This window comes from Palaemon carinicauda, chromosome 3 (assembly GCF_036898095.1).
Source record: "Palaemon carinicauda isolate YSFRI2023 chromosome 3, ASM3689809v2, whole genome shotgun sequence".
NCBI classification, from domain to species: domain Eukaryota; kingdom Metazoa; phylum Arthropoda; class Malacostraca; order Decapoda; family Palaemonidae; genus Palaemon; species Palaemon carinicauda.
The window spans coordinates 177,678,156-177,686,649 of NC_090727.1; positions in this window are offsets into that span (position 1 = coordinate 177,678,156).

The window sequence follows — 8,494 nt, forward strand, 5'->3', positions numbered from 1 at the left end:
CCAGATTTTCTAGTTTGGTGCTCAATGTTAACTTTCTTTCCATGCTATGACAGTTCTCTATTTTTACTTTAACTTCTTTATACTGCTGAGGAACATTTTATCGTCTTTCTACGCTGTTGCTTCAATTTCAACATCCCTTGTAAGTGGTACACTTTTCGGACTGCATTTCAGTCTATCTTCTTCTAGACACTATGAGGATTATATTATTTTTCCTCCAAGTCGAGACACATGGGATATTAAAAAAAATAGCTGTTTGTCTCTTGAATTATCTTCTTTGACTCTTTAATACTGTAACTTTAGCAAAATCTTCATTAAAAAAACTCTTTATTCCTTCCTCTTTTATTTTCTTACATAAAAGGGTCCTTCTCGTTGTTCAATCTTTATATAAATAAAGCTAGTACGTAGCCCGCAGTCAATTGGCAAGCCATCCATGGCTTTGTTCAAGTATGTGAGACTTTTAGGAAGAAACAAACATATTAGTTCATATTTTAATTAATCAAATTAATGTCAATAATGCTATGTAATCGAATATCTCTGAGGAGTATCCTTCATGGGGCATATATTTTGCAAATATCAGCCACCCAGTCCACTAAATAGTAATTCTCCAAGACACCTTATTTCCTCAGTATTTTTTGCGACAATATAATTTTGCACCAACAATATGTTTCGAGTATTGTTCTCCTATCTGGTCTTCAGCTGCTGATTCTCATCTTAATTTGTAGGACAGGAACGTACGGTCTATTAAATTTCTTATTCCTGATCTAGATATTAATCTTTGGCACCGTCGTTCAATTAGTTCATTATGCATATAGCATAAGATTTTTTTTATAATTCTGACCATCCTTTACATTCTGATCTTCCCGTCGGTTCCATCCTGCTCGTAATACTAGGTATACAGTTAATTCTAATAGTCAAGTATTCTCCATCAAGAGGCTCAATACTACACAGTACTCTAGAAGTTTTTTTCCAGCTGTGACCAAGTTGTGGAATGATCTTCCTAATTGGGTAGTTGCATCAGTAGAACCTTTTATAGTTTATATATCAAATATCTGTTTTAATGTTGTTAATGTTTTTGAAATTTTAATTTTTCATTACTTCTTATATCGTTAATTAATTTCCTTATTTCGTTTCCTCACTGGGCTATTTTTCCCTGTTGGAGCCCTTATGCTTATAGCATCTTGATTTTCCAACTAGGGTTGTAGGTTAGCTAATAATAATAATAATAATAATAATAATAATAATAATAATAATAATAATAATAATAATAATAATAATAATAACAGAAGCTTCCATTAAGGACACTAGACTAATCAAAGTTTTAGTTCAATATTTATGATCTAGACATTGGACAAATATTTATGGACCCAATTAGATCAATAATTCACTAGTCAGATTACTGTATGACATCTGTTCCTTATCACTCCCAGACTAAATGCTATTGTTTAAAATCATAGTGACCTTCTATATATCACGCATGTGCTCTCACCCACCCCCCACCGCAGTTAATGGACACTTGTTCGACACTTCAGCATCAGCTGCTGTAGCAGCATCCGTCATCCAAGGGACATTTTCATGAGGTCCTTTGAGGCCGGGTTTCTTGGTCTACTTTCTCACTTCTAATTGCACGCACAATGAATGGCTGGCGACCACATTCGGTTTCTGTAGTAAACACATCTAATCTCTACTTTGACACGCTCTCTCTCTCTCTCTCTCTCTCTCTCTCTCTCTCTCTCTCTCTCTCTCTCTCTCTCTCTCTCTCTGATCGCTAAATGATTTTCAAAGATGAATTGAAAAATACCCTCCTGTTTCTATCTGGAGTATAAATTTATAATTTTACGATTTTATTACTTTAAAAGGATAAATTATCAAGCTAATTTCATCCTTATCATTGTTTTTATTATTATTATTATTATTATTATTATTATTAATATTATTATTATTATTATTATTATTATTATTATTATTATTATTATTATTATTATTACTTAAACTGACAGTCAAAATCCATTATGCGTCATATTGAATTTTATCAATATTCATTATAATTTACTTATTGCAAATGATAAAATACGTGTATGAATAAAGGTAAGGTCCTTTCTTCATGATTGTTTTTTCTTCTCGCATTTCTCTAAGTTAGCAGAGAAAAAAATTATTTCCGTAAGTGGATAGTTTCGTCGATGCATCTCAAACGATTCACTGAAGAGTCTTTGCAGGGTTTTTTTTTTTTTCTTCTTCTTCTTTTTATCGACCTCTAGCAACAATCCCCTTTTAGCCTTCTGCCAAAACTACGTTCTTAATTCCTTTATCTATTTTGCAGTCCAAAATGGTAAGTTCTAAATTTTTATTTCATTCTGATACTGCAATGGCGGGGAGATAGTTCCACCCAGACGCCCTCTGGTCCCACCCAGAGTAAATACAGATCTCTATATTGACTTCTGAGTCCCTCAGTTGCACGGGGGTACTGGATGTCATCCAGCTTCATGGTCCAAATTTATGAAACCAATCGAATTGTTTAATCATTTCTCTGATTTTTCAAAAGGGTAATTATTTTATGCATGTAGTTCATAACTAGTTTATCTATTTCCATTATGTCTTACATTTTCATCTACATTATTTTACTTTACTTCTGTCCGTTTCTCTTTACTCGGATTTGAATAACAGTAGTAGTAGTAGTAGTAGTAATAGTAGTAGTAGTTGTAGTAGTAGTAGTTTTCGCTTGAAGTTATTCAATTAAGCCAGCTTTTTTATGACTTCAATTCTTATTTCTGGCAAGAAGCTTGTTAATAAAAGATACATGAGTAGTATCAATGAGCGTATAGAAGGTTTTTTGTTTCTTTTCTCCGAGATATTTTAATGCAAGATACACTTAGACAGATAGACAGGGCGTATTAAGAAAATATTTCTAGTACTCGGTTGGCCAGCGCACCAGCCACCCGTTGACACACTACCACTAGAGAGTTATTGAGTCCTTTGACTGGCCAGACAGTACTCTCTCTCTCTCTCTCTTTGGTTACAGCTAAATTTTCCTTTGCCTTCACAGACACTGAATAGTCTGGCCTATGCTTTCCACATTCTCCTCTGTCCTCATACACCTAACAATACGGAGATTACCAAACAATTCTTCTTCGCTCAAGGGGTTAACTACTGCACTGTAATTGTTCGGTGGCTAATTTCCTCTTGGTAAGGGTAGAAGAGACTCTTTAGCTATAGTAAGTAGCTCTTCTAGAAGGACACTCCAAAATCAAACCATTGTTTTCTAGTCTTGGGTAGTGCCATAGCCTCTATACCATGGCCTTCCGCTAACTTGGGTAGAGTTCTCTTGCTTGAGGGTGCATTCGGACACACTATTATATCTTAAATCTCTTACTCTTGTTTTTTTTTAAGTTTTTATAGTTTATATATGAAAGATTTATTTTAATGTTGTTATTTTTCTAAAGATATTTTACTTTAATTGTTCAGTACTACACTTGTTTATTTCCTTATTGTCTTTCCTCACTAAGCTATTTTCCTTGTTAGAGCCCATGGGCTTATATCATCTAGCTTTTCCAACTAGGGTTGTACCTTAACTAGCTATAATAATAATAATAATAATAATAATAATAATAATAATAATAATAATAATAATAATAATAATGATAATAATAATAATTAGCTTTGAACGCTCTCACTCGCAAAAATTTATGGTTAGAAAGAGAAAGTGAAACTGCATCATCTGCAGCAGCAGTGATAGAGCACAACGTCGGTTTTTGTAACTTATTTTGAGGGTTGCCGGGTCAGAAAACTTTCGAATTCGGTGTGGCTGAAGGATATTTTAGTGCGCATGCGCAGGCGAGCGAAGCGAACGAGTACAGCTGGGGGTAGCACAGGGCCCCGAGGGACCAATTTCAGATACATTTTGAGGCCGTAAATGATATTTTGACATATCAAAGTCAGCATTAAGTACTTTATCTCACTGGCTAATGGGACTTATTAGGAAACTGCCCAGATACCATGGTTTTTATTGATATGTTAAACAGGATAAAGAGGGAAGTTTGGTACATCCAGTACTATAAAGTATAGTTTCATTGCTGAATTTGCTGTGCTTTAATTCCACACATTCCCATTTTATCCCAACAGCAAATATGTTACCATTTTTCCACAACTAATCAATAACGTAGTAAATAATTAGAGAGTGGTTTTGCCGCCCATCATATAATTGCATAGGCTTTGTGTGCCAAAAAGTACATAACAGAAGACATTGATACAAAAATATACAAATGAGAACTCATAGGCTTGCCTACATTTACTGCGTGTTTAGTTTGTACCGGTACTTAGTATTGCTCGTTGTAGTCTTCAAAAGAGGTTCTTAGTCTTTATGAGACAGAAACTAAAAAAAAAAAAATTGAAGATGTCATTTCCGTAATTAACCTGAACATAGACCTTACCAGTGCTACTCTCATACGATTTTACATCCTTTCATTAGACAGTTTGTTACAATACAATGTCATTTTACTTGTGTGTTTTATGACATTTTCAGTTTGGAAATTATTTTGTAACAGAGCCCAATTATTACAGAGAACTGGCATAGTATAAAGCATTTTCTCAAAGCCATACGTCAAATATAATGACATTTGGTTAAAGTGACTTGAATAGTAAGTGAAAAGGTTTATTTACTTGTGGTTAACTAACTTGCATCTTATTAAAGACTCCACACACACACACACACACACACACACACACACACATATATATATATATATATATATATATATATATATATATATATATATATATATATATATATATATGTGTGTGTGTGTGTGTGTGTGTGTGTGTGTGTACATCTCCTCCTACGCCTGTTGTTGACGCAAAGGGCCTCAGTTAGATTTTGCAAGTTGTCTCTGTCTTGAGCTTTTAAATCAATACTTCTCCATCCATCATCTATTTCACGTTTCATAGTCCTCGGCCATGTAGGCCTTGGTCTTTCAACTCTTATAGTGCCTTGTGGAGCCCAGCTGAAAGTTTAGTGAACTAACCTCTCTTGGGAAGTGCAAAAAGCATGCCCAAACCATCTCCATCTACCCATCACCATAATCTCATCTACATTTGGCACTCGAGTAATCACTCTTATAGTTTCATTTCTAATCCTGTCCCACCATTTAACTCCTAATATCCTTCTAAGGGCTTTGTTTTCAAATGTACAAAATCTATTGGATACTGTTTCATTGTCATACCAGGACTCATGTCCATATAGTAACACCGATTTCACTAATCTGATATAAAGTCTGATTTTTACACGTAATTTCAGGCGATTTGATTTCCAAATTTTACTTAACCTAGCCATTGTCTGATTTGCTTTTTTCAATCTTTCACTAAATTCTCATTCTAAAGACCCCGTGTTGGATATCATACATCCTAAATACTTGAATAATTCTATTTCATTAATCCTGTCTCCTTCCAATGATATTTCATCTTCCATTGCATATTCCGTTCTCCTCATCTCTGTCTTTCTTCTATTTATCTTGAACCCAACCTGGTGTGATATTTCTTGCATCATGCTAAACAGACATTTCAAATCCGGTGATGTTCTGCTGATAAGGACAGCATCCTCGCCATACTCTAGGTCTACTATTTTCCTATTGCCAATCCAGTCCAATCCTATATATCATACAGTACACATATGTATTTACAGTATGTGATAGCTAGAAATAATAACACATTTACTAAGCAGAAAAAATATTCATTCAGGCTACAGGCCTTTATTTAACTCAGAGTTCTTTAACAGCTAATTGTTATTTCGGAAATAGTCGTACCCTAAGATACACAATAATTTCGTTGTCTGCATCATACTTTCAAGTGAAGACTTAAGAAAACTCTCTCAATTGTGTTATATCGTATAGAACTTTCAAATTAAGAATAGTGGAAATATTTTCAGACTATATGTGTTTTTGTCTGATGTTAGAAAATCAGAAGTATAAAATTATTATATTAATTTTACTGTCAAATGTATATTTCTAAGTGCAAGATTGTGATACTTATGAATAAAGACTATCCAGTATCATTCGTATGTTTGACAGCCCCTGAATTGAATTTGCTACCATTGAAATAATCAATGATTTTAGATCATGCATTTTACAAGGATTTAATTTGAAAGTACAGAATTTTTTCTTTCAAATTGTTTCTGAACTCTTAGCCTTTAGAAAGCTAAAGACATGTCTATATGTCCTTGATAGGCAGGAACTTACATGAAAGATAAATCTTAATTTCCATCTGAGGATGATAGATGCAAGAGCAAAGCATGTATGGCATGGGACGGGAACTTTCTAGAACAAGGTCGCATCTGGTTTACCTTTGCTAAGGTGTTTACATATTTCCAGAAAAAAAATCAACAATCTCAGATTTTCAAGGATTCAATCTAATTTTGATCCACATTGAAATGTAATCAATAAAATACAATTAATGAAGAGGATGGCGATTTCATAATAATCAAAGATAGAGTAAGTTGACAGTTGACACACACAAATTAACATTGTATGTAATTAGATACCAGAATTGGCATGAAAATATAGGTACCCTTTGTTCATACTTTCATTTACTTAAAACAAAATCCTCATAGGGTAAAAGTGACATTCAGTGTCAAGATAAAGCTTAAAAGTTATTATTCATTGATACCTGATGCAACAAACATAATTATCATTAGTAATTCGCCAGAATCTATGCAATATATGTTGGTACAGTATACAGTATTCACGCCCAAAGTGCAATTAACGGAGCCACAGAGGCATTTAAATTCAGATAAAATATATTGTCTAAGTCTGTGAACCCTAATGCCTAATGGTTTGTGGTAACGTGTTTTTACATAAGTCAGTCAACAATGTGGTAATTTAAACTTCACTTTGATGGTATTCATTAGCAAAAATTTTCTTACTCCTTTAAAAGCAATTCCAAAAGTAGCAATATTAGCAACAGTGTGTGGTATAAAAAAAAAGATCTTATGCCTTATTTTCTTTACGTATTTCATAACTTATATCGCCGGAATTTGGAGTTTAATTCGATTTGCTTCGGTTACTGACCTCTTGGACACAATATTACGTAATGTTGCCCTTGCATACTCATCAGTACGCACTATGCTGCAAAGTCAATATAACTATGCAAGCCCAGTACTGAAACTCATGACCTTCAGATCCAACGTCTTACACTGCCAAGGGTTTATCCTTTTACCAACCAGCAGAAGATTCAGGTGTTGCGCATTTTGTAGTAATCAGTCTCCGTCAGGATCAACAGGGCACCCCCCTTGTTGAGTGCCCATTTGAGCATTCTGTCCAGACAATGGACCACATACTTCGTGGGTGTGGACAGGGGACAATCTGTACAGATTTGGACCTCTACGAATGTAATCAGGCCGCTATGCAGTGGATGTAGTGTTGGCAAGATAAGATATGGTGATGAACTGCAATATTGCAGTCACGTCAGTTCAATGAGATCTTGAAGACGGTCATTAGCGGCGTAATGGTAATATACTACTCAAATAAGAAAAATCTCAACATAACTTTTTTCTCATCATTTTAGATGGTGTCTCCTTCATTCAAGTAAGTTGCGTTTGTGAGTAGGTCCTCTTTTTCGGTAGATAATTCCCGTTATTTCTTGGATACCTTTGATATTAGATATTGCTACACAAATAAGTAACACCAATTGGCGTTGCATGTGGCGTGTTTATAGCAGTTTCTGCACATTAAAATAACATTTCAGCATTCAAGGATTAATATATTAGATCCCATCCACGTGTAAAACTAGTGGTATATAGTGTACAATAAGGAACGGTCCAAATGCACCTAAATATCTTTATTATAGATGCTATCCTTTGAATATAATTTACAGGTAAGTTTACTTAGAGAATTCCTCTTTTTTCCAAGACATGATGAAGAATAATTTTGTATGGTGAACTATATAAAAATTCTTTGTCAGTGTCCTGCATCTCTCTCTCTCTCTCTCTCTCTCTCTCTCTCTCTCTCTCTCTCTCTCTCTCTCTCTCTCTCTCTCTCTCTCTCTCTCTATATATATATATATATATATATATATATATATATATATATATATATATATGTGTGTGTGTGTGTGTGTGTGTGTGTGTACATAGAATAAGTTTCTGGGTATTATATAACTTCTAATCTTGTGAAATCTAGGTACGTTTTCAGGCAAAGGCATAACTGAAACTTGCTCCGTGCAATCAAGCTTGTCACCCAACTAATGCAATTACTTGCAGATGAGAATTTTATGGTATAATTTTGTTATCTATTCCAAAATATTTTTTACAACACGTATAACTCATCACCGGAGATCAGCTGATTGAGAACGTAACCATCATATGACATTTTATTTTGTCCGATTCTACTGAGCCTTTTCCAATAGTCTGGATTTCATAAACCATCATGTTTTATTTGGTTATATGGAAGATATTGAAACTATATTAAATTATTTTGTTATTTTTTACTCTTAATTTACATTAATTATTTGA